The following is a 26716-nucleotide window of genomic DNA, read 5'->3' as shown; positions in this document are numbered from 1 at the left end:
TTACTGTTAAAATTACATGGGACTTTAAAGAGTACATGGGACTTTTCTCTAAAGAGTACCACATTTTTTCTTATTAGTAACAAGTCATTGGGCTCTAGCAGGTGGGGATCACACCAGGTGCTTAGGAAGGTGGATTCTAGCCTGGCCCTGCTGTCGAGTGGTGGGTTTACTGTTGGTAAATCACATTGCCTCTTTGTGATTGTTACTGTGAGGCAGAGATGATTCTTCTTCTTCCTCTTTTTTTTTTTTTTTTAAGATTTTACTTATTTATTTGAAGGAGAGAATGCAGGCAAGAGCCTGAGGGGGGAGGAAGAGGGACAAGCAGACTCGCACTGAGCACAGAGCCCAGTGTGAAGCTTGATCTCAGGACACTGAGATCATGACCTGAGCTGAAATCAAGAGTCAGATGCTTAACTGACTGAGACCCCAGGTGCCCTTCGAGGCAGAGATTCTTAAACCTAGTGTGCATAAAAATCACTTGTTAAAAATGCAGATTCCTGAGTTCCACCATCAGAAGTTTCCTTTTGGTGGGTTTGACGTGGAGTCTTGGAGTATAAATATGTGTGTGTGTGTATATATATATATATATATTTAAAGATGTTGCTTGAGAGAGAGAGAGAGAGAGAGAGAGAGAGGAAGCACAAGCAGGGGGAGGGGCAGAGGGAGAAGCAGGCTCCCCACTGAGCAGGGTGCCCAGTGCAGGGCTCAGTCTGGATCATGACCTAAGCCAAGGGCAGGTGCTTAACCAGTTGAGCCACCCAGGTGCCCTGGAGTCTATGTTATTAACGAATGCTTTCTGTGATTTTGATGCCGGATCTTCACACTTTCACATTGATCTAAGGGGTGGCCTGGCCGACCTCTTAGTCTGTGGAGATGCGCACTCCCAGGTTATATGCCTGGGAGTCAAGCAATGAGGGTAGATGTCAGGAGGATGGAAGGAGAAGACTAGTTCTTTCAGGTAAGTGCTCAGGTCATTAGAAGATTCCCCCCCACCCCTCTTAGGGGAGTAGTAGCATTACCTTCAGACTTACTCTTCTCAAATATGACTTAAAGAAACTTACCTCAAAGTTTTATGAATGAGATAATCTGATTTCCTAATTCTTCCCCTGCCAACTGTCTCCATCTCAATATATATCCTATAGGTAATAACTAAATTATTATTATTATTATTTTATTTTTAAAAAAGATTTTATTTATTTATTTGACAGAGTGAGCACAAGCAGGGGGAGGGGCAGAGGGAGGTGCAGGCTCCCCACTGAGCAGGGAGTCCATGTGGGGCTCCATCCCAGGACCCCTGTGATCATGACCTGAGCCGAAGGCAAATGCTTAACCGACTGAGCCACCCAGGCGCCCCTCTATGCAGAATTTAAAACATTTTTTCAAAATTTTCATTGAGATTGAAAGTAAGAATTTAGACAATATGCACCGTCTCACACCCAATGTCTTGGGCTCCTTTTGCCTTCAGCCTTTTTGGTCATGCTGTGCTCCAACTTCTGGGACTTCTTGATACCTCAATAATTAAGGCCTTGAAATTCTACCCAACTGCCACCAGTCTGGACTTCCCAGTGTCCCTGAGATGTTTTAAGCCTAAGTGTGTCCTCCAAATGCCCAGTATATATGCGGTGACAGTCTCAAACTAGGAAACTAAGTCTTTATCAAAAGAGCCACGGGCAGTGTAGCTATGGCAACACACATAGTTAAGTGTCATTTTCAGCTTGGCACAAAGGACAGCAGAGAGGGCAAGTGAGTGATCAGAAAGACCAGTAAGGGCTAGTTGGCTTTGGGGAGAATTGTGACTGCTTTAGCATGCAAATCTCTTGTGAGTATGAACAAGGGAGCCGGTGGGCAGCTTTTAAATTAGTACATTCGAAACCAGTTTGGGGTGCTTATTAGGCCTTATTGTTAATATCAGGGATATTTTGACTCTGGGATCATCGTGTACTATCTCAAGTTACAGAATGCAAAAGATAGTTTAAATCTTTGCTGCCCCTTTTTAATCTTAGCGTGTGTGTTGTGTTGTCGGGGAGTTCAGCACGTGGGTTGAGCTGAACTCACATATTATCTCGCTGACCTCATGTTAACGTCAGTGTGTTGACTCATACTGAATTTAGCGTCTCCTAAAACTCCCGAGCTCTTATTTCATGGACTGCTGTTACGATTCTTTCTCATCATCCTTGTTTGATTCAGTTTAGGAGCCCAGATCAGTACTTTCATTTTATCATCATTTTAATTCATTTTAATTTAACTAAAATGTTTTTTTTTTATCAGTCTGTTAATTTTTTTTGGAGGGGGGGAGAAGGATCCCGATTATGCCACTTAACATTATTGCTTTCCATGATATTAACTATGTATCTTTTGTATTTCCATCTAAATTCTCAAAAACAGTATTAAATGGTACAGGGAGAGAAGAAGGTTGGAGATCTTGTTTCTAGCGATCTGGTAATTGAGGTTAATTTAATTTACTAGTCAAAACCCTTTTGAGGGGGCGCCTGGGTGGTGCAGTCATTTAAGCGTCTGCCTTCGGCTCAGGGCGTGATCCCAGCGTTCTGGGATCGAGCCCCGCATCGGGCTCCTCTGCTGGGAGTCTGCTTCTTCCTCTCCCACTCCCCCTGCTTGGGTTCCCTCTCTCGCTGGCTGTCTCTGTCAAATAAATAAATAAAATCTTAAAAAAAAAAAAAAAGTAAAAAAAAAAAAAACCCTTTTGAAATAATTGTTAAACTAAGTTAATAACTAGAATCTCACCCAGGTCATCATTTCTTTATCTTGTTTCCAAAAACTTTGGAGATGTCTTACAGGCTATTTTACTGAAAGTCAGATATATTATGTCTACTACATCTAGGCTTACTGATACAAAGAAACAAGGAGAATCTGACATGATGTATTCTTAATGTATCCGTGCTGTCTCCTGGTGATTACTTCTGGCCTTCCTGTCAGTAATTAATTCTAGTGTCAGATTGACCAGTATGAATTTTGCTGTATTTTTCTTCTTCCTCTTTTCTGTGTCTCCAGTCTTCTGGTTCCTTTCCTGTTCTACATAATTCCTTAAAGTTCTCTAGAGATGGTCCAGGACAGTGCTTCCACACTTCAGGTGTAAGTGAATCTGCTGGGGGTCTTATTACAATGCAGGTTCTGATTCAGGAGATCTGGGATGGGGCCTCAGATGCTGCATTTGTTTTTTTAAGATTTTATTTTTGTTTATTTGTCGGAGGAGGGGAGAGCACAAGTAGGGGGAGCGACAGGCAGAGGGAGAAGCAGGCTCCTTCAGCAAGGAGCCCAACGTGAAACTAGATCCCAGGACCCCGGATCATGACCTGAGCTGAAGGCAGATGCTTAACTGACTGAGCCACCCAGGCGCCCCAGATTCTGCATGTCTAACAAACTACTAGATGATATTGGTCCTCAGGCTAGTCACATTGGGAAGCTAGGAACTAGAAGACTTGGTGTTCTGGTAAGAGTTCTAGATTTTAGTGCCCCTCTAGAGCAGAAAGGTGGTGTCTGGTGGAGGTCTCTTGTGTCAGTCATTATACACTCATCAGCATCTGTATCCTCCAACAGGTAACCCTCCTCGTTCCTTTATTTTCAGTGTCTCTTGCTCCCGGTGGCTCCTTGGCCGCCTCCTTTTTGCATTTCTTGCCCTATATTGCCTTTCTTCCTTCTCGGTTCACAGTCAGGCTTCTTGGGAGAATAGTCTTAAATTTCATTCTTCCCTTTTATCGTCTGCTGATTATTCCTCAGTCAATAACTGATCATGTCACTCTCCTCTTTGGAGCCCTTTCCTAGCTCTCCATTCCTTCTGGCTCCTTATAGTGACATTCCACAACCTGGCTCCTGTTTCCCTCTCAGCTCACTCATCTTACACTCCAGAAATTCCAGTCTACTTGTGGTTCCCAGGCTACATTATTCTGTTTCCAGTCTCCTTGCCTTAGCTTTTATTATTCTTTTGTCCATAAAAGCTCTTCCCTGCCTTATTACCTGGCTAATTTCTCTCATTTTTAGATATTCCTTTCACTCTCTCTCTCCTAAGAAACTGAAGATAGTATGTCTATGTTTATTACTTGTATGATTCAAGAATGATTGAAATGAGGGGTACTGGTGTTTTCCCTCTTTAAGCTGCAGCTATAACTAGAATTACTGGAAGGAGATGTTACCTTGTATTGAAGGATTTTAAGGATACAAAGTCACTTGGTAAAGTCACCGTAAACCTTTTATTTATTTTTAAGTAGGCTCCTCACCCACGACCCTGAGATCAAGACCTGAGCTGAGATCAAGGGTTGGACGCTTAACTGAGTCAGTTAACTGAGGCACCCTACCATAAATCTTATTTTTAAAGATTTTATTTATTTATTCGATGGAGAGAGAGATAGCCAGCGAGAGAGGGAACACAAGCAGGAAAAGTGGGAGAGGAAGAAGCAGGCTCCCAGCGGAGGAGCCTAATGTGGGGCTCGATCCCAGGACGCGGGGATCACGCCCTGAGCCGAAGGCAGACGCTTAACGACTGAGCCACCCAGGCACGCCAATAAATCTTATTTTTAAAAAGGGGAATACTTAATCATCACTCTGTAAATGAAGAGGGAAAAACATTTTTAATTAGTTTATCATCGTGTGAATTAGTCTAGCTGACGTATACAGTATTCATTGACCTAGCTTCACAGAAATGAAGTAGTAAAATAAAAATAAGATTTGTCTGATGAGAATATTTCACTAATGTGATCTGCAGAGACAGTGTGAATGGTAAGGTTTTCGATGATAGTTCAGAACTTTGACATCTTGCATTGTCCCGCTCTTGGGAGCAGAGTGACAGACAGGGTCACTTGCTGGCTTAGAGAGTGGCCTTTTGCAAATCACTAAACTAATTGGGGTTACTTGACAGTAATAAGAAATAGAGGCGGAGAGCTGCCTGAAAAGATGCAAACACTTGGTGGATTATTAGCTGGTTATTCAAACTAGAGGCTCAGGACTTGAAATAAGTCCCAAAGAAACTAGACTCTCAGCAGATAAAAATTTTTAATAAAATTTCAAATTATTTCCTATTGCTGTGGTCATGATCTCTCAGGCAACAAATGCAATTTGCCACCAGATGTGTCGTTGCTGTGACACTTGCAGATATGAGAGGGGGTGGTGAAAGGTGGAGATTGAAGTGCTAATAGATTTGAAACCTTATTTGCAGAATGATCTTAATGTGTATGTTTCAGAGATAAGTCTTAATCCTTTGTACATAATAGTTTTTCTGTAAATGTGTGTGGAGCAAATATAAAATATGTGAAATATTTAAAATTAAATGAAGGAAATAACCTTTGCCTTTCTTAAGGAATTGTTCTTTATAGTGTGGTTTTGTGCTTGCTGGATCAATTGCATCCTAGATTTCTGTGACTATAGAGAAAGGCATGCAAAAGAGAAAAGAATTGTCAGCTTCGTTAAGGATATAGCATGTGCTGATACAATTTCCTTTTCCCCAGGGATGTGGAACTGTTGATGAATTCCTTTCTAGCTGAAATGCCTGGGTGGGACCTCTGGTCTCCATTCTTTTCACCGATTTCCTGGCCAGCTTGTCTTGTGGGTAATGACTTTCTCAGTTTACGTTGCCTTTCAGCATAATACATTTATTCAAACTAAACTGTGTGTCTGGTGGGTTGTATCACAAAACCAAGAACCCACAGCCAGAGCTGGAGGCAATATTTTAAATTATGAAAGCTCATAGTCATAATAGTCTATTTTGTGAAATAGTACTTGGCCATGCCAAACCTGTTTCTCTTTTGAGAATAATGTTCCTGGGATAAAAATAGGACTTTAGATAAGATCAGTAGTGGGTGTTTTGAGTGTAAGTCCTAGCTCAGCCACTTGCTAGCATTTTGTCCTCGGGCCAGCTTTTATTATTATTTTTTCCAAAGATTTTATTTATTTATTTATTTACAATTTTATTTATTTATTTGCCAGAGAGAGAGAGAGAGCTCACAAGCAGTGAGAGTAGCAGGCAGAGGGAGAAGCAGGCACCCCGCTGAGCCAGGAGCCTTGATACAGGGCTTGATCCTGGGACCCTGCAATCATGACCTGAGCCAAAACCAAGAGTCAGGCACTGAACCAACTGAGCCACCTAGGTGTACCTATTTGTACATTTTTTTTTTAAAGATTTTATTTATTTATTTGACAGAGATAGAGACAGCCAGCGAGAGAGGGAACACAAGCAGGGGGAGTGGGAGAGGAAGAAGCAGGCTCATAGCGGAGGAGCCTGATGTGGGGCTCGATCCCATAACGCCGGGATCACGCCTTGAGCCGAAGGCAGATGCTTAACCGCTGTGCCACCCAGGCGCCCCCCTATTTGTACATTTTTTAAAAAAGATTTTATTTGAGAGAGAGAGTGCGAGCACACATGAGAAGGGAGGAGGGGTAGTAGGAGAAGCAGACTCCCCACTGAGCAGGGAGCCCAATGCGGGGCTCGATCCCAGGACCCTGGGATTGTGATGTGAGCCGAAGGCAGATGCTTAACCGACTGAGCCACCCATGTGCCCCTGTTTGTACATTTTTAACAGTAGCTTTTGAAGCTCTTGATAACCAAAAGCAGAGTAAAGGGTAAGTAATTTAACTGAGCTTCAGTTTTCTTATTTATCTGTATCCTAATGGTGGGAGGATATGGGCTAACATGCAAAACACAATGCCTGGCAAATATTGTTAATGTTTTTAGTCTGCTTTAACGTATCTGTTGTCCATACCATATCATTAAGTGCTCAACCACCTTCATTATCTGTTTAAAAAAAGGGGAAAATAAACCTCTACTGAGTTGTATGTGTTTATTGTGAGACAAAATTTGTATGTGTGAATATCTAGCCTAATGCTCTTTTTTTTTTTTTGAAAATTGCCTTAAAAATGTATGTATGAAAGTGAAAGGTAGAGGGGGAAGACAGTGTTGTGTTATTAAAAGTATTTCCTTGAGGGGCGCCTGGGTAGCGCAGTCATTAAGCGTCTGCCTTCGGCTCGGGGCGTGATCCCGGCGTTCCAGATCGAGTCCCACATCAGGCTCCTCCGCCAGGAGCCTGCTTCTTCCTCTCCCACTCCCCTGCTGTGTTTCCTCTCTCGCTGGCTGTCTCTCTGTCACATAAATAAATAAAATCTTTTAAAAAAAATAAAAGTATTTCCTTGAATTAAATAACAAATGAGCAGGAAGTTACTGTGGTCCATCGAAAGTTTGGCTCAACTGGCTCATTGTATCTCTGTTGCTTTTAATGTAGTGTCAGAGCTTGTAATCGACAACTGTGTGAATTTAATGTGTGTTTATATGAGTATTGGCTGATGAGAGAAGCAAGAGACACAGAGAGGAATCAATATTCTTGATACCCCAAATTGTCAGTGTAATGAATATAATTGAGGGCTGTGAGCCACCTCAAAAGAAGGCATAAAATGCTAATTTGAATAAATGAATCAGGGAATAATGAAACCTCACGTCTGATGTTTTCCACTTGCACATAGTTGGTGCACGGAGCACGGCTGCATTAGTTCCTTAGAGCTGCTGTCACAGATGAGCACAAACCGAGTGGTTTAAAAGAAGAGAAATTCCTTCTCTCACAGTTCAGGATGCCAGATGTCTGAAATCAAGGTGTCCACAGGATGGGTTCTTTCTGGAGGCCCTGAGGGCGATCTGGTCCACGCCTCTCTTCTTCCTCGTGATGGCTCCCACATTCTTGGAATTTCTTGGCTTGTAGCAACAACACTCCGGTTTCTGCCTCTGCCTTCGTAGGGCCTTCTTCCCTGTGTCTCTTCTGTGTGTCTGCTCCTAAAAAGAACACTAGTCGTTGGATTTGAGGCCCTGCTCTAATCCAGTATGGCCTCATCGTATCTTGATGACAACTGCAAAGACTGTTTCTAAATAAGGTCACATCCATTGCCAGGAAGAGCTGGGGTTAGGCCTTGAACATATCTTTTAAGGGGGACATAGTTTAACCCACTATAGTGGCAAATTCACAAAGTTCAAATAGAAACTCACCATCTCCTTCCTCCCCATACCCTGCTAACTTCTTTAACCACAACTTTATCAAGTTGTTCTACTTAACTAACTGGTTTCCCCTTACCTATTGGATTCGTTTTAACTTTTGTGCTCGGCTCTACCCTGCCTACCCAAGATGATATTTTACTGTAAGAAACTGGACCCTTTGACCTTCTCTCATAACCTTACTTCCCCTCTCTGTGCTGTTACTCCTACATGGAAGACCTCCTCTCTCTTCATCTAAGTAAATCTCTCTCTCTCTCTCTGTTTCAAGAGATGGAGGAGAGGGGTAGGGGGAGAGAAAATCTTAAGCAGGCTCCACACCCAGCGTGGAGCCCAGTGAGGGCCTCAGTCTCACAACCCTGAGATCATGACCGAGCCAAAATCAAGAGTTGGGCACCTAACTGACTGAGCCACCCAGGTGTCCCAGTAAATCTCATTTCTAAGGGCAGGGAGTGTGCTTTATATTTTATTTTCGCCTGTGGCACTTAGCCCATTGGTAACACGTAGTAGGTGCTCCATAGACATTCTGATTAACTTTCTGATAACGTTGAAGGGTATCGACTCTGGTTTGGAAAGAAAACCAAATAATGGTTTTATGTGCTTGAATTCCAAAAGTCAAGCTGCTTGAGAATCACTCTCTCTTGATAGCTGAAATGATTTGGGTTGACTGTTGTTTTCTCTTTGACTTAAAACTTCCACCTAATATTGTATTTTAGTCTCATTCTGGTTCTATAGCCCATTTTGGCTCAAAAATAGCCTAAGGAGATGCTCCTGGCATATCATTTCGTCTGTGAGATGATTTTGGTATTTATTGTCAATACCGAGTTCAGGGTTTCGAAGATAATCTTTCATCAGTGGTATAATTTCTGAACACATAAATAAAACCAGCTTTGTAGTTTTGTTTTCTCATTATCATCATTGTTACAGAGCTGGGGAAGATCTGAAAGGTTTTCTAATTTAGTCTTCTACGTCTTCAAAAAGGAGAAGGCCTGTGGCAACACTGACTGCTTTCTCTCCCTTGTATTCTGTCTTACTCCAGTAAACTCCACAGTTGTAAACCTGAAGGGACATATATGCCAGATGTAGTCTGGGGCCCCTGAGGAGGTCCAGTCAAACACATCCATGGTCTGGTGGACCTCTGTTCCAATTCAGTTTTCTTACCATTAACAAGCCCAGAGCCATTAAGTGGGTCAAGAGCAGGTCCGTGTTCCTGGTTTTTCATGAACAAAAGGGTGAGGGTCAGTAGAGTTTCTTTTGTCTGGGTTACACTGAATACTCCTGTATGTGTGGTATTCATGGCTAGAATAATGAGTAGATATTTGCGAAGCAAATTGACCAGTGCCTGGCACATAGAATGCTATGAATATGTTTGAAAAGAAAATAAAGGGGCGCCTGGGTGGCTCAGTCGGTAAGCCTCTGCCTTTGGCTCAGGACGTGATCCCAGGGTCCTGGGATTGAGCCCCACATCAGGCTCCCTGCTCCACTGGGAGCCTGCTTCGTCCTCTCCCACTCCTTCTGCTGTGTTCCCTCTCTCGCTGGCTGTCTTTCTCTCTGTCAAATAAATAAATAAAATCTTAAAAAAAAAATGAAAAGAAAATAAGAACTGTAGGGGTGCCTGGGTGGCACAGCGGTCAAGCGTCTGCCTTCGGCTCAGGGCGTAATCCCGGCGTTATGGGATCGAGCCCCACATCAGGCTCTTCTGCTATGAGCCTGCTTCTTCCTCTCCCACTCCCCCTGCTTGTGTTCCCTCTCTCGCTGGCTGTCTCTGTCTCTGTCGAATAAATAAATAAATAAATCTAAAAAAAAAAAAAAGAAAATAAGAACTGTAAATTGCAGTCGCAGGCAGAGTGTATCATTCCATACTGCTCCACTCCAAAGAGTTCTATGCTTAGCATTTCTACAGGCTCTCAGCAGGCTGGGTCTCCTCTCCCCAGCCTTCCATTCACTCCTATTGTCAGATTTTTGTCTTAGGTCAGTTAACTTTCATTAACTTTTGCAAATGGGGACTATTGTCACAGAGGAGCCCCTAGGTTTCAGTGCGGTTTCACCGTAGAGACCTGCAAACCCCCATATCAGAGACTGGTGTGAATCGATACTCTTACGAAATAAGTTGACAAATACTGCTTTGTTTTCTAGCTTGGAGCCCCCCAAAACTGAGCTTAATTCTTTATTGCCTCTGTATTTACAGAAAAGAGACCTCGGAAGCCTTTTTTTTTTTTTTTTAAGATTTTAAATATTTATTCACTTGAGAGAGAAAGCGAGAGCATGAGAAAGGGGGATGTTCAGAGGGAGAGGTAGAAGCAGACACCCCACTGAGTGGGGAGCCTGACACGGGGCTTGATCCAAGAACCCCAGGATCATGACCTGAGCTGAAGGCAGATGCTAAACCCACTGAACCACCCAGGTGCCAAGACCTTGTAAGTCTTAAGGGCAGTGGTGTGCTGGTAAATGTCTAACAACTGGCTTTTTCTGGAAAAAAACCCTGGTTTGTTTTTTGCAGTTTTTGGGGCGTAGATCCTCCCACCATGGCCAAGCTTCCAGTGAAGTGGAGTTGGGAAGGGGTGTGTGCATTCAGCTCTCCTGAGCTGGGAGCTGGGAGCTGGGAGCTGGGAGCAAGCTCTTGCTGCCATTGTAAATGAAGGACTGAGGGGATGTGCCTTAGGGACCCCTATGGAAAGTGTGTGTGGATGCTGAGGAGCTCTCTTTACTGTTATTTGTTCACCGGCCATGGACAAGCACTGCTGTATGTATGTGCTGTATGTGCTGTATGATTCACTGTAGGAATAAATCATATGAAGTCTGCCCTCATGGAGCCTACATCCTATTAAAAGCTATTCAGGGGGCGCCCGAGTGGCTCGGCCGTTAAGTGTCTGCCTTCGGCTCAGGTCATGATCCGAGGGTCCTGGCTGGGATCAAGCCCCGCATCGGGCTCCCTGCTCGGCGGGAAGCCTGCTTCTCCCTCTCCCACTCCCCTTGCTTGTGTTCCCTCTCTCGCTGTCTCACTCTCTGTCAAATAAATAAATAAAATCTTAAAAAAAAAAAAAGGCTATTCAGAAGTTTCCAGTTTTAGCGTTTTGGGACCTTAGCATTCTCATGTTTGGGGACAATTTGAGTCAAGGTCCCATACCACTTAAATTTATTTATTTATTTATTTATTTATTTATTTATTTATTTATAAGACTTTATTCATTTGAGAGAGAGAGAAAGGGAGGGAGGAAGTGCACAGCAGGGGGAGAGGCAGAGGGAGAAGGAGAACCAGACTCCCCGCTGAGCAGGGAGCCTGATACGGGATGAGCCGAAGGCAGACATTTACCCATCTGAGCGAGCCAGGCATCCCACCACTTACATTTTTAAATGAGGAAAATAGCCTGGGCTCATTGTAGCTTTCCTGGGTGTGAAGCAGGTTGTGCTCTCTGGGTTGTCTCCAACTTGGAGGTGCAGAGACCCTAAACCTTGCAATGCCCAGAACATTGGCAGTGTGCCATGAGGGTTGGAAATTAAAGAGCAGAGAAGATAAGGGTCTTGTTTGGAGTTGTGCTAGTTCCCTAACTAATCCAGAGGAGGTGACTGTTGATTACTATTAATTGCCTCATTAATAGATACTTAGTGGAAGCTTAACACAGTGGACAAGCTTCTGGCAATAGAAAGCATGTCAAAGAATTGCAAAGGTCTAGATCCTCAAGAAGGGTAAGAAAGGGGTTGGAGAAGCTGCTGATGGCAGAGCTCAGAGAGAAGGATGATAATACAGGTTGTTTGGAAGAGGGTTTAGGATTCTTGGTGAAGAACCTCAGATCTTTGCTATGGAAAATCACTGACCCAGGCTTACTAACAGGTGGTGTGATTTGAGGGGGTGAGGTTTTCCTTTAGGAAGGTAGGTCCTCAGGAAACTCAGAAGCTTTATATAAGCAAAAGCAGAAAGAAAAGAGAAATTTTTTGCTTTGAAATTAAATGTCTGATGCTGCCTAAGTCCTGCTCAGGGTTGCAGGGCTCTCCAGAACCTCTGCCCTCACTGTTTCTTGCCCATTGAGTGAATGACTGATATATTGCAGTGTCCAGCACTGCTGCTGCCTGGCTCAGCATCATCACCCAGCAGAGGTCGATTGTGGACCATTCACTTCTCTCTGTCTGGAATATGCATTGCTTCACTCGGGCCCAGGCCATCTGGATCTTCCTTAGAAGCAAACACCTACACATTTCTCATACTGGTTTGGAATTTAATACTTGACTGTGCTATCTTGAGCCAAATGAAGAGAACCCTGGCTCTTTTCTTTTCTAGTACGGGGACCCCTCATAGCTGCTTTGCAATGACTAGGGTGTTTCTGAGTATGGGTTTTGAATTACCTATATCACAGTCACCTTCTGGGGGTTCTTTTTTTTTTTTAATAATAATTTTTTATTATGTCAGTCACCATACAGTACATCCTTAGTTTTTGATGTCGTGTTCCATGATTCATTCCTTGCGTATAACACCCAGTGCTCCATGCAATACGTGCCCTCCTTAATACCCATCACCGGCCTATCCCAGTCCTCCACCCCCCCTCCCCTCTGAAACCCTCAGTTTGTTTCCCAGAGTCCATAGTCTCTCAAAAATGTGGAATGCTTCACGAATTTGGGTGTCATCCTTGCTCAGGAGCCATGCTAATCTTTCTGTATTGTTCCAATTTTAGTATGTGTGCTGCCGGAGCGAGCACTGGGGGTTCTTTAAAATACTCGTTCCTGTGATGTGCTCCAAACCTACTGAACCAGAGTCTCTGGAGTGGGATCTAGGAATCTGCATTTTTGGCAAGTTTCTCAGGTGATGTATAGGCACACTGAAGTTTGAGAACCACCGGTTTAGACTCATAGACTATTAGGAAAGAACTTCTGAGTTCCCCTGGGATCCAGCCTCCTCCCCATTGGAACAGATGCAGCCTGCCTGACCCTGCAGGTAAGCCTGGGAAAGGTCTGGAGCCTTATTTTTCCATTTAAATTAGGATACCCATACAATCTGGTAAGCCAGTAAGGACAAAGCCCCTTCCCAAGGGTCACCATTATGTGATATGCTGCTGCTCTCGGACCCAGGTCAATTAGCTGAGGGTGAATATAATTAATTATTTTGTTTACAGCAGCTAAAGTTTAATTCTCTGATTATGATTCTGTTATGAAACCCAGACATTTGCATGATGGTTGATGAAAAGGAGGTCAGTATGAGTAAATATTTTTATTCCCTTGACTCCTGCTGTCATCCTAGTGTTTATGTGCCATGGGTGGCTTTTCTCAACTTGGTCACATTTTTTAAGTTTTCATTTAAATTCCAGTTAGTTAACATATGTTGTAATATTAGTTTAGGTGTACAATGTAGTGATTCAACACTTCCGTACGTCACCCAGTGCTCATCACGCCAAGTGCGCTCCTTAATCCCCATCAGCTATTTCACCCATCCCCCCCACCGACCTCCCCTCTGGTAAGCACCAGTTTGTTCTCGATAATTAAGAATCTGTTTCTTCAGGGCGCCTGGGTGGCTTAGTTGGTTAAGCGTCTGCCTTTGGCTCAGGTCATGATGCCAGGTCCAGGGATCGAGCCCCACATTGGGCTCTCTGCTCAGTGGGAGCCTGCTTTTCCCTCTCCCTGCTGCTCCCCTTGCTTGTATACACACACACTCTCTCTCTGTCAAATAAATAAATAAAATCTTAAAAAAAGGTAAATGAAAATAAAAAATAAAAAATAAAAAAAAAAGAATCTGTTTCTTCAAACTGAGAGTTACGAGGGGGACTGGGGTGGGGAGGATGGAGTAACTGGGTGATGGAAATTAAGGAAGGCACGGGATGTCATGAGCACTGGGTGTTACAAGACTGATGAATCATTGAACTCTACCTCTGAAACTGGTGATACACGATATGTTAATTAATTGAATTTGAATTAAAAAATATATATACAATAAAGATTAAAGAGATTCATAAAAAAATCTTATTTCTTGGTTTGTCTCTCATTTTTCCTTTGCTTATTGATTTTGTTTCTTAAATTCCACATATAAGTAGGATAATACAGTATTTGACTTTGACTTCACTTAGCACAGTACTCTCTAGCTCTATGTCATTACAAATCGCAGGATTTCATTTTTTTTATGACTGAATAATATTCCATTGTGTGTATATGTATATGTATGTATACCACCTCTTTATCCATTCATCAGTCGATGGATAGTTGGGCTGTTTCTGTATCTTGGTTATAGTAGATAATGTTGCTATAAACATACGGGTGCATGTATCCATGTGTTTTAGTATTTTTGCATTCTTTGGGTAGATACTTAGTGCAATTGCTGAATTGTAGGGTGGTTCTATTCTTAACTCTTCGAGGAACCTCTGTACTCTTTTCCAGAGTGGCTGCTCCAGTTTCCATTCCCACCAACAGTGCAAGACGGTTCCCTATCGCCACATCCTCAGCAACACCTGTTTCTTGTGTTGTTGATGTCAGCCATTCTGACAGGTGTGAAGTAATATCCCATTGCGGTTTTGATTTGCATTTCCCTGATGATGAGTGATGTTGGGCATCTTTTCATCTGTCTGTTGGCCATCTGCATGTCTTTGGAAAAATGTCTATTTCTGCCCATTTTTAAATTGGATTATTTGTTTTTTCTCTGTTGAGTTTTATAAGTTCTTTATTTATTTTGGATACTAACCCTTTATTGGATATGTCATTTACAAATATCTTCTCCCATTGAGTAGGTTGTCTTTTAGGTTTATTGATTGTTTTCTTTGCTGTTCAGAAGCCCCCCCCCTTTTTTTTGGTAGTCCCAGTAGTTCATTTTTGCTTTTGTTTCCCTTGCCTCAGGAGCCATATCAGAAAGAAGTTGCTACAGCCAGTGTCAAGGGAATTACTGCCTGTGCTCTCTTCTAGGATTTTTACAGTTTCGGGTCTCACATTTAGGTCTTTAATCCATTTGAAATTATTTTTGTGTATGGTGTAAGAAAGTGGTCCAGTTTCGTTCTTTTGCATGTAGCTGTCCAGTTTTCCCAGCTCCGTTTATTGAAGAGACTGTCTTTTTCTCTTCGGGTATTCTTTCCTGCTTTGTTGAAAATTAATTGACCATATAGTTGTGGATTCATTTCTGGGTTTTCTATTCTATTCATTGATCTATGTGTCTGTTTTTGTGCCAATACCATACTGTGTTGATCACTATAGCTTTGTAATATGACCTAAAGTCTAGAATTGTGATGCCTCCAGCTTTGCTTCGCTTTTCGAGGTTTCTTTAAGTATTCAGGGTCTTTTGTGATTCTATACTAATTTTAGGGTAGTTTGTTTTACCTCTGTGATAATGGTGTTGGTGTTTTGATAAGGATTGCAATTAAATGTGTAGACTGTTTTGCATGGTGTAGACATTTTAGCAGTATTTGTTCTTCCAATCAATGAGCAGGGAGTGTCTTTCCATTTCTTTTTGTCATCTTCAATTTCTTTCTTTGTTTAATTATTTTTTTTATAGTTTTCAGAGAACTGGTCTTTTACCTCTCTGGTTAGGTTTATCCCTAGGTATTTTATGGTTTTTGATGCAGTTGTAAATGGGATTAGTTCCTTAATTTCTCTTTCTGCTGCTTAATGATTGGTGTATAGAAATGCAATAGATTTCTTACATTGATTTTGTATCTTGCAACTTTACTGAATTCGTTGATCAGTTCTAGCAGTTTTCTGGTGGAGTCTTTTGGGTGTTCTATATATAACATCCTGTCATCTGCAGATAGTGAAAATTTTACTTCTTTGCCAATTTGGATGCCTTTTATTTCTTTTTGTTGTCTGATTTCTGTGGTAGGACTTCCAGTACCATGTTAAATAAGAGTGGTGAGAGTAGATATCCTTTTCTTTTTCCTGACCATAGAAGAAAAGCTCTGTTTTTCCCCATTTAGGATGATGTTAGCTGTGGGTTTTTCATATATGGCTTTTATTATGTTGAGGTATGTTCCCTCTAAACCTACTTTGCTGAGGATTTTTATCATGTATGTTGTCAGATGCTTTTTCTGCATCTATTGAAATGCTCATATGGTTCTTATCCTTTCTTTTGTTAATGTGGTATATCGTGTTGAAGATTTGCAAATATTGAACTACGCTTGCAACCCAAGAATAAATCCCACTTGATTGTGGTGAATGCTTTTTTAAAATGTGTTGTTGGATTCGGTTTGCTAGTATTTTATTGAGAATTTTTGCATCTGTGGTCATCAGGGATATTGGCCTGTAGTTCTCTTTCGTAGTGTTTTCTTTATCTGGTTTTGGTATCTGGATAATGCTGGCTTCATAGAATGAATTTGGAAGTTTCCTTCCTTTTCTATTTTTTTTTAGAATAGTTTGAGAAGAATAGGTATTAACTCTTCTTTAAATGTTTGGTAGAATTTGCTTGTGAAGCCATCTGGTCCTGGACTTTTGTTTCTTGGGAGCTTTTTGGTTATTAATTCAATTTTTTGCAGGTTATTGATTTGTTCAAGTTTCCTATTTCTTCCTGTTTCAGTTTGGTAGTTTATATATTTCTAGGAATTTATCCTTTTTTTCTAGGTTGTTCAGTTTGTTGGTATATAGTTTTTCATAATATTCTCTTAAAATTGTTTGTATTTCTGTGGTGTTGGTTGTTATTTCTCTTCTCTCATTTGTGATTTTGAGTCCTTTCTCTTTTCTTTTTGATAAGTCTGGCTAGGGGTTTATAAATTTTTAAAATAATTTCGAAGAACTAGCTCCTGATTTTCTTGATCTGTTCTATTGTTATTATTATTTTAGTTTCTATATCATTTATTTCTGCTCTAATCTTTATTATTTCCTTCCTTCTGCTGGCTTTAGGCTTTGTTGTTCTTTTTCTAGCTCCTTAGGTGTAAGGTTAGGTTGTTTATATGAGATTTTTCTTGCTTCTTGTATTGCTATAAACTTCTCTCTTAGGATTGCTTTTGGTGCATCCCAAAGGTTTTGGACTGTTGTGTTTTCATTTTCATTGTTCCTATGTATTTCTTTTACTTCTTTTTTTGATTTCCTGGTTGACCCATTCATTGTTTAGTTGCATGTTGTTTAACTTCCGTGGGTTTGTGGGTCTTTGCAGATTTTTTCTTGTGGTTGACTTCTAGTTTCATAGTGTCATGGTCACAAATGTGCATGGTATGATTTCAGTCTTTTTGTATTTGTTGAGGCCTGTTTTGTGACCTAATATGTGATCTATTCTGGAAAATGTTAATGTGCACTTGAACAGAAAGTGTATTCTGCTGTTTTAGGATGGAATGTTCTGGATATATCTGTTAAGTCCATCTGGTCAAATGTGTCATTCAAAGCCACTGTTTCCTTGTTGATTTTCTGTTTAGATGATCTCTCTGTTGATGTAAATGGGGTATTAAAGTCCCCTACTATTATTGTATTATTATCTATTAGTTCCTTTATGTTTGTTTAATGTTTCATGTATTTGAATGCTCCCATGTTGAGTGCATAAATGTATACAATTGTTATATCTTCTTGTTGGATTGTCCTCCTTATGATTATATAGTGTTCTTTTGTTTCTTGTTACAGTCTGTTTTATTTATGTATTTTAAAATTATTTTAATTTTTTGAAGATTTTATTTGAGAGAGAGAGCGAGCATGAGATGAGGGAGGGGCAGAGGGAGAAACAGACTCCCTGCTGAGCATGGAGCCTGATGTGGGGCTCATCCCAGGATCCTGGGATCATGACCTGAGCCGAAGGGAGATGCTTAACTGATTAAGACGCCCAGGCGCCCCTACAATCTTTGTTTTAAAGTCTAGTTTGTCTGATTCAAGTATTGCTACTCTGGTTTTTCTTTTGACATCCATTTGCACGATAAATGTTTCTCCATCCCCTCACTTCTCAATCTGCAGGTGTCTTTTGTTCTAAAATGAGTCTCTTGTAGGCAGCATATAGATGGGTCTTGTTTTTTATTCATTCTGTTACCCTATGTCCTTTGGAGCATTTAGTTCACTTTACATTCAAAGTAATTATTGATAGATACATATTTATTGCCATTTTATTACTTGTTTTGTTATTGTGTCTGGGGATTTTCTCTGATCCTTTCTTGTCTTTGTCACTGTTGGTCTCTCCTTTCCATTCAAAGAATGCCCTTTAATATTTCTTGCAGGGCTGGTGTAGTGGTCATAAACTCCTTTAGTTTTTGTCTGGGAATCTCCTTCTATTCTGAATGATAACCTTGCTGGATAGAGTATTCTTGGCTGCAGATGTTTCCCATTCAGCACTTTGAATATATCCTGCCACTTTCTTCTGGCTTGCCAAGTTTCTGTTGAGAAATCTCCCACTAGCGCTGTGGGTTTTCCCTTGTAAGTTAAAGACTTCCTTTGTCTTGCTGCTTTTAAGATTTATTTTTTTCCTGGAAATTTAATTACAGTATGTCCTGGTGTTGACCTGCATTTGTTGATTTTGATGGGTGTTCTCTGTGCCTCCTGGATCTGGATGTCTGTTTTGTTCCCCAGATTAGGGAAGTTTTCTGCTATTCTTGAAATAAATTCTCTGCCCCCTTTTCTCTCTCTTCTTCTTCTGGGACTCATATAATACAAATGTTACTGCATTTTATGAAGTCACTGAGGTCCCTAAGTCTAATTCTGTTGCCTAATTCTTTCTGTCTTTTGTTAAGTTTCATTACTTTCCATTACTTTGTCTTCTAGGTCACTAATTTATTCCTCTGCTTCTTCTAGCCTGCTGTTCATTGCATCAGGCCTGTTTTAATCTTGTTTATTGCACTCTTCATCTCTGATTGTTCTTTTTTAACTCTTTTATCACTGTGGTAAGGGTCTTACTGATGTCTTCTATTCTTTTCTCCAGCCCATTGAGTTTCCTTATGATTGTTACTTTAAATTCTCCATTAAGCATGTTACTTTTGTCTGTTTCATTTAGCTCTCTGCCCATAGCGTTATCTTGTTCTTTCATTTGGGTTAAATTCCTGTGTGTTCACATTTTATCTAAGTCTCTGTCTTCTTATGGGGGTTAGAAAAGCCAGTTACATCTCCTGCTCCTGAAGGTAATGGTCTTATGAAGATGTCACGTAGTGCCTGGGACCTGGTGCTTCAGGGAGTGTCTCTGGCATGTGCTGCATGTGCTCTGCTGTTGTGTTTTGGCTGCTCTGTCCCTCAGGCCAGTCATTTGCAGAGGCTCTCCTTGCTTGCTGTGGATAGTGTTTGGTCCCTGGCCTGAAAGTGGCAAATTTTAACTAGTGTGCTCTGGTCTGCTTATGAAATGAGACATGACACCATCTCCACCAGAACTGAGGCTGTGCAGAACTTTCTGGTTGAGAGACAAGGGTTTGTGCTGGTCTTTTGGGGATGGGCTTGTTGCATTGGGACTGAGGCAAATGCGACCGAGAAGGGCGGTCCCAGCAAAGTGCAAGGGGGTGGGGCTTGGTATAGGCTAGTTAATCAGCCAGTGATTAACTAGTTGGTGTTGTGCTGATTCCTGCTGGTGGCTCGCTGCCTGTTTACGTAAAGGGGCAGGGGAGAGAAATGGCGCTGGCCTTCTTTGTTCCTGGAGATTGTGAAAGCTGCCTCTCAGGGACATCCTCCAACGGAGGAGCTGATAATCTCTCCACTGTGTGCCCCAGGCATTTTTCAGATAGCTGTTTCCCTGCTGTCTGCCGCTGGATTGTTTCTCTGCCTTCTCTCCAGGAATAGCGCAGTACCCTCTGAGCTGTATCCCATCCAAGCCTGCTGACCTTTATAAAACTCCAGCCTTTGGGGCACCTGGGTGGCTCAGTCGGTTAAGCATCTGCCTTTGGCTCAGGTCACGATCCCAGAGTCCTGGGATCTTCTCTGCTCAGTGGAGAGACTGCTTCTCCCATTCCCCCTGCTTGTGCTGGCTCTCTCTCTCTCTTTCTCCGTCAGATAAATAAATAAAATCTTAAAAACAAAAAACAAAACAAAACAAAAAACTCCAGGCTTTAAGCCCTGCTGGGTGTAAGAACCCATGAAATTCAGCCCTTCTTGTTTTCCAAGCCAATGACTTTGGGAAACATTAGTCTTCTGCATCCCCCTGTGTGTTCCTCTCATTCTTACCTTTCTCTATGACCAGGGTTCCCTCACCTCCACAGCACCCGCCATCTGTTTCTCTCCCTTTAGTTGTGGAGTTTGTTCTGTCAGTCTTCAGGTCAGTTTCTGGGGTATTGAGGATGATTTGATAGTTCATGTAGTTGTGTTCATGGGATGAGCAGGGGTAGGACCCTCCTACTCTGCAGCTGTCTTCATCTCCAGTCAACTCGGTCACATTTAAAAAATCTCTCAGCCCCTACGCTTAGATGCTTTTGACCATTTGGCCCACTGTTGAGGGAAAAACAACATGGATATCTTTAACTTGGTCCGATGCTGTCTTTTTATAGATCTAAACATCGAGATGGGAGGGGGGGAATGAAGTGATTTCTTTGGGCATGTTGGGCTGCAGTGAGCCCCCAGGTCTTGCCACTTCTAGGTGAGTGTTCTTTCCTTTTCAGAGGCTGCCTCCCAGCGGGAGGGAAGGGTTTTTTTTTTTTACAGTACTCTGCTGAGTCTCACAGTTCTTGGCAGACAAAATCCACTATTCCCATTTCTAAAGACCCATATTGTTTAGTGTTCCCCTGTGAAAGCAGGGAAATTGCATTGAATTGTCTCTTTAGTTTGAGATTAGGAGAAATTATGTCTTCCTCCCCATGTCTTGTTCTGTGTCACTGAGTATTCACATTCTAGAGAAGAGGGGTAGTGCTTGGCTTAAATAACCTAGGTCAGAGGACTGCCCTCAGTGCTTATGAGACCAGGTGCATTGTAATTACGAAGTTGTGTGATAATTATGCCACAGTTAATTAATTGGAAGACGTGTCTCTAATTTACTTTGGAGACCTACAGGTGATTCAGCTGTTGGGCTGGAACAGCTGTCCATGAGCAATGAAGTGGGGATGGCTTTGTTTTTATATTGCATCCCCATTCTTCTATCTCCTTTTTACCTGATTTGTTTTGGGGACCTTCCTGGCTTTTCAAGAGCACAGATACGTTTCTTGTGGAATCAGCAGGTAAAACATCAACAAACAGTAATGCTAGAGTATTTGTCTGATTTCTTCGGAGGATGCTGATGAGCCAGTGACTCTTCATGTCTTCTTTTCAAAGGCTCTTTGTGATTATTACGAAAGTGATATTTTCTAAGGTGTGGTCAGTCCTTTTGGGGGAGCAGGGTAACATAAGTCAGTCATGAAGAGTAAGTTTGACAGTAAAATGTCAGTAACTTAGAGCTGTTTCCTGGAGGAAAGAACTTCAAAGTTATGGGGCGCCTGGGTGGCTCAGTCGTTAAGCCTCTGCCTTCGGCTCAGGGCGTGATCCCAGCGTTCTGGGATCGAGCCCCACATCAGGCTCCTCTGCTGGAAGCCTGCTTCTTCCTCCCACTTCCCCTGCTTGTGTTCCCTCTCTTGCTGTCTGTCTGTCTCTCTGTCAAATAAATAAATAAAATCTTTAAAAAAAAAAAAACTTCAAAGTCAGGAGATAGTTTGACATTCGGGTCAATGGCTTTTGACTCGTGCAATTTGAGCAAACACCTAAAATGCTCTTGACCATGTGGCATCCCTGCCTGTTCCCTGCTCAGAATTTATTTTCTTATTTTTTACTTTAAGGACCCTGATTTTGTTTAGGGCAACACCGTGCCCAGATAAGAATACCTTCTAGACTCGCTTGCAGCTAGAAGTGCCAGTGTCACCTGGGTTTTACCAGTGAGTACTAAGTGAAAGTTTACTGAGTGGAGCCCAGGAATGCCATTTTTTCCTGGAAAAGGACACACTAGACTGGGGCATGCCTTTGCCCTTGGTCTTGGCCCTTTCCCCTTTCTGCCTAGTATATGAGTGCCATCCTAGAGATGAAATAACTGTTTTGCAACTCGGAGGACACAAGCTATGTGTTAAGAATGGCAGAGTAAGAAAATAGAAATTTGGGTCCTTGCCTTGATGACTTTTTTGAGTAGCTGCCCAGTCCTTTTCTGGACGTCAGGTTACTTGAGAGAAATAATCTTTTTTAGTTCAAGCTGTAGTTGGACATCTGTTAAGAAGTCAGATACAACTTTGAGAAATTGCTGGTTAGGTGGTCCTTATACATGGCATGTGTGATTATGGTCTAATACAAGGGACATCTCAACGTTTTATGTAGAGTTGGTAATTTTAGATATGGAGAGATTGCCATCTCTGCTAGGCTTACTTTTTTGGAGGTTACAGGACACAAAGGTACAGAAACTTGCCAAATGTTCCGCCTAAGTGGTACCTTGCAGCAATCACGTATTATCCACACTGTTTGCAGTCCTTTGCTGAAGGAGGATTATGTCAAAACCCAGAGCAGTCAGGAGCTGGCACATTAGCGTGACTTCCTTGTCTTAAGGGGGTGGGCCCTGAGGGATTTGCCTAAGACCCATGACAGCTCTGTGGACCTGATCTAGTGACTGCTTCCAAGGGAGGGAGGTCTTTGGACCTCCTTTTATTTCCTCCTCCGGGGCAGAGATTCTTTGACCTTATTTGAGGCAGTTCCAATGAGCAAGTTCTCTCTAATAGATCCATTAAATAGCAAATAACCATATTTCCGAGAAAAGATTTATCATAGGAAATTGGCAACCATTACATGTTCTCTTTTCTTGTCTCTACATGTACATCTTTTGGATCTTAATGTTACTTACATAAGAAAAATAGGTAAGAATTACAGATTGCTAATTCCATTTGTTTATGACAAGAAAGGAAAATAATTATATGCTGAATATTTCCAGACATTTAGGCCTATGGGGAGGAAAATTGCCCATGGATCACTTAGAATATTGTATATAGTATTTATTTATATGCCATCATGATGTTTCTCAAACTTACAGCAACTGCAGACCATGCTTAGTGCATGGATGGACCATAATTGGAGGTAATTTTTTTTAAAAGATAAAAAATTTTATTTTATTATTTTTTTAAAGATTTTATTTATTTGAGGGGTGCACAAGCCAGAGGAGAGGCGGAGAGAGAGGGAGAAGCAGAGAGAGGGAGAAGCAGGGAACCCGATGTGGGACTCAATCCCAGGACCCCGGGATCATGACCCAAGCCAAAGGCAGACACTTAATGGACTGAGCCACCCAGGCACTCCTAAAAGATAAAAAATGTTAGTAGTAAAAACCATGCTTCCCAACAGACAAGTAATAAATGTCTGTTAAGCTGAAAAGAAAACCATGCTTGAAAAATTCATAGTAAATGTTTTTCTTACCAGTGAAAAATATTATTTGCATTTTCTAAATAAACTACGTAATCACTTAGCTAGATGATGAGTTCCATATCCAGTGTGTGTTTTTTCTTTCTCCTTCTTTTACTAAGACAGCAAATACTTCATAATTAGAGTCTATTAGGAGTGGCAGCAAATGTTCATGACGACTGTCATTTGGGTAAGTTGGCTAATTCAGAGGAACATGTGTCCAGAAATGATGGCAAGCTTTTTCACCTGAAGAACGGAGTCAGTGTGTCTTTAGAGGCTCAGTCTACAAGTCTACGAGGACATCTCCCTCAAATTGGCCATTGGGTCTTCTCAAAGAATCTCTGTAACTTATTTTCAATATTTAAAATAAACATGTTTTGGGGCGCCTGGGTGGCTCAGTCATTAAGCGTCTGCCTTCGGCTCGGGGCGTGATCCTTGCGTTCTGGGATCGAGCCCCACATCAGGTTCCTCCGCTAGGAGCCTGCTTCTTCCTCTCCCACTCCCCCTGCTTGTGTTCCCTCTCTCGCTGGCTGTCTCTCTCTGTCTTAAAAAAACAAAACATGTTTTGGTTCTGAATGAAAGGATGAGGAAAATCAGGATAACTAGTTATATTGCTGACATTTGCCACTCGAAATCCTGCAGTCTCTCCTCCCCGGTTGTTAGCTGTGTGGAACAGAACACTTGAGTTTCATTCCTCGTTTCAAAAATTTGCACGAGCACCCCTGACAGCCAGAGTGCTTCTGGGGGAACAATCAGTCTGGGGCCCTCTGCCCATTTCTTTGCAGAGCATGCTGAGAAAATAAGTGCTCAGGGGCTGTGATTTGATCTATTCACAGTTAAAAATGTTTTCAACAATACAGGATTGACAGTAGGAGGCCTGTTGTTGTGTGTCACCTGGTTTAGTGAATAAAGCAGTGGGCGTCTGGCGTAAAGGTAAAATTTCTTTCAATTGTTCAGCACCTTTCTTTCTCGTTATAAACATAGCTGGAGATTCCATCAGTACTGGTCCTAATGTACCTTTTCCAATTTTCATAATAGTTAGGGAAAAAAAAGTTAGATGATACACCACCTCTGTAGTTTGGGGTTTCGGTGATATTCAGAACCAAGTGTTTTTAAGCACGTCTGCCTCAAATACATCCCACTCACATCGTAACTGATACACCTGTTCTCTGCATGGCTGGTTTCTCCTGACTGTGCAACACTCTGCAAACCAGTGAGTGCATGTGTGACCGGAACTATTCTCCCGTGTTGCTTGCCGTTGATGTGCGATGCCCGACAGAGCCATTGATAATTTTGTCAATACATGTGTAGTCTGATTTGCCTTTGAGCATTTTGTCGTGAACCTGGTGGCTGGCGCTCTGAGTTTCTTGGAAATAGAGTAATCTTTATTTGTTTCGTATGAGGAATGCCACTTGGACTACCGCTTCTGTAGTTTTGGTGTATTTTCTGCCCTTCGTGACAAAACGAACCATTGAATACTGAAAAGCATCATTATGTACTTGTTTTGAAAAAACTTAGGAAGTTTAATAGGGATATTGGTGTGTGATTTTTGAACTTTAGTTTGAAAGTGATGTGAAAGTTTTGACTGCCTCAAGTCAGTCTTGGGTAAATGTTCATGATAAAAACATGCTCAGAAATGGAATAATTTTTGTCCACTGTGATCTAACTCTTAGATATTCCTTGTAGTTGATTCCTTCACTGATGTGAAATCATCCCTGTTATATATTCACATTCTTCGCTTGTACTGGAATGAAATTTACGATTTATATTTAAAATATTATTGTGAGTTCTAAATACTTTTGTTGCTACTTTAATTATAAGCTTAGGCCTTAATGAGCACTTGTGCAACATCCGTTCATTTGTGTGAACAGGGGATAAAAACACAATACATTAGTAACAGTGAAAAATGCAAATTCTGTTAACAAACAGCAACACACAAAGATGTTAAAATATATTAGTAGAGATTACCTGCACCAAGGACTACCTGTTAAGAGTCTGGTGGGTGTGAAACGTAACACTATTAAGAACATAACAGGATGGCTGTGAAAAATCCTAATCAGTTTTGCATTTCAAATTTATAAGGTATTGGGGAATAAAACTAATTCTTCCAAATTGCCATATTGCCACTGGACCACTTAACATTGTCTGTACTGACCTGTACTGTTATATATATGAGAGACTGTCACAGGCCAGCCAATGAGAAGCTACTATACCTCAAACTTCCAGTTTACCCCGATGGATTTTTGGTTTACAACAGCCTTCCCAACGCCCGCCTTTCCTCTATAAAAGAGAGAGCCTCCTCCCCCTGCTTCTGCAGACTCACCTGTGGTGCTGTCATTGCTTGCCTGTCCCAGATGGCAGTTTTCTGCTATTTCCAAATCAACTGACTTTCTACTGGTAAAAACAAACAAACAAAAAAGACATATGTTATCTCATGCCTTTTATTTTATTTATGTATTCATTTATTTATTTATAAATAAATAATTATAGTTGACACAGTGTTACATTAGTTTCTGGTGTGCAGCATAGTGATTTGACAAGTTCATACGTTATGCTCTGCTATGCTCACAGTGCAGGTAGCTATCATCTGTATGTCATAACTTTAAAAAATTTTTTTTTAAAAAAGATTTTATTATTTGAGAGAGTGAGCGAGCGAGAGAGAGCACAAGCAGGGTGGAGGGGCAGAGGGAGAGGGAGAAGCAGATTCCCCTCTGAGCAGGGAGCCTGATGCAGCTGACATGGGGCTCGATCCCAGAACTCTGGGATCACAACCTGAGCCAAAGGCAGACACTTATCCAGCTGAGCCACCCAGGCACCCCTGTCATGGCTTTTAATAGGAAGTTTCCAAATATGTACACTCATTCTTCAGCATTAATTGGATACTAAGTATATGCTAACCACTTTGTTAGATGCTGGAGATAAAATGATGAACAAGATATACTCCCCTGCCCCTTAGGGAATCATCAGCTGACAGTCTGTTGGGGAAGACAGAAACATAAACAAATAGTTATAATTCCTTGTGCTAAGTGTGATGCTGGAGATACTCCAGTGAGAGCTCACTATGGTACATGGAACTCATAGGTATTTAGAGTGGCTAGAGCATAAATTAAAGGTCAGAGAGTGTTGAAAGGTGAGGCTGGAGTAATGGACAGATCAGATCCCACAAAACTGAACATGGCTGGTTAGGAAGCTTAGAATTTGTCCTCTGAGCCTCGGAACCACAGAGTAGTTTATTTGTTTGCTTCCTTTTTTTTTTTTTTTTTTAAAGATTTTATTTATTTATTTATTTGACAGCACAAGCAGGGAGAGCAGGGAAAGGGAAAAGCAGGCTTGCTGCTGAGCAGGGAGCCTGATGCAGGGCTCGATCCCAGGACCCTGTGATCATGACTCGAGCCGAAGGCGGACACTCAACTGACTGAGCCACCCAGGTGCCCCCACAGAGTAGTTTCAAACAGGGCAGGACAAGGGCAGGTTTATGTGTTCCCAAAATCATGCTGTTGACTGAAGGGTGGACTTGATGGAGATAATCTTATAGGCAGACAGACCAATTGGGGGGCTGTTGTA

At 41.7% G+C, this 26716-nt stretch overlaps 1 protein-coding gene and 1 non-coding gene across 3 annotated transcripts in view; one reads left to right on the top strand and one right to left on the bottom strand.

The window, feature by feature from the left end:
- Nucleotides 1-26716, top strand: part of GPR176 (G protein-coupled receptor 176) — a 122555-nt gene that overhangs the window by 19673 nt on the left and 76166 nt on the right. The window lies entirely within an intron of this gene.
- On the bottom strand, nucleotides 12564-12669 carry LOC113242089 (U6 spliceosomal RNA). Its single transcript, XR_003311797.1, has one exon. It is a non-coding gene; the product is annotated as a U6 spliceosomal RNA (small nuclear RNA).

The sequence above is a fragment of the Ursus arctos genome, unplaced genomic scaffold (assembly GCF_023065955.2).
Source record: "Ursus arctos isolate Adak ecotype North America unplaced genomic scaffold, UrsArc2.0 scaffold_36, whole genome shotgun sequence".
In the NCBI taxonomy this organism is placed as follows: domain Eukaryota; kingdom Metazoa; phylum Chordata; class Mammalia; order Carnivora; family Ursidae; genus Ursus; species Ursus arctos.
This window is presented reverse-complemented; position numbering and strand designations above follow the sequence as displayed.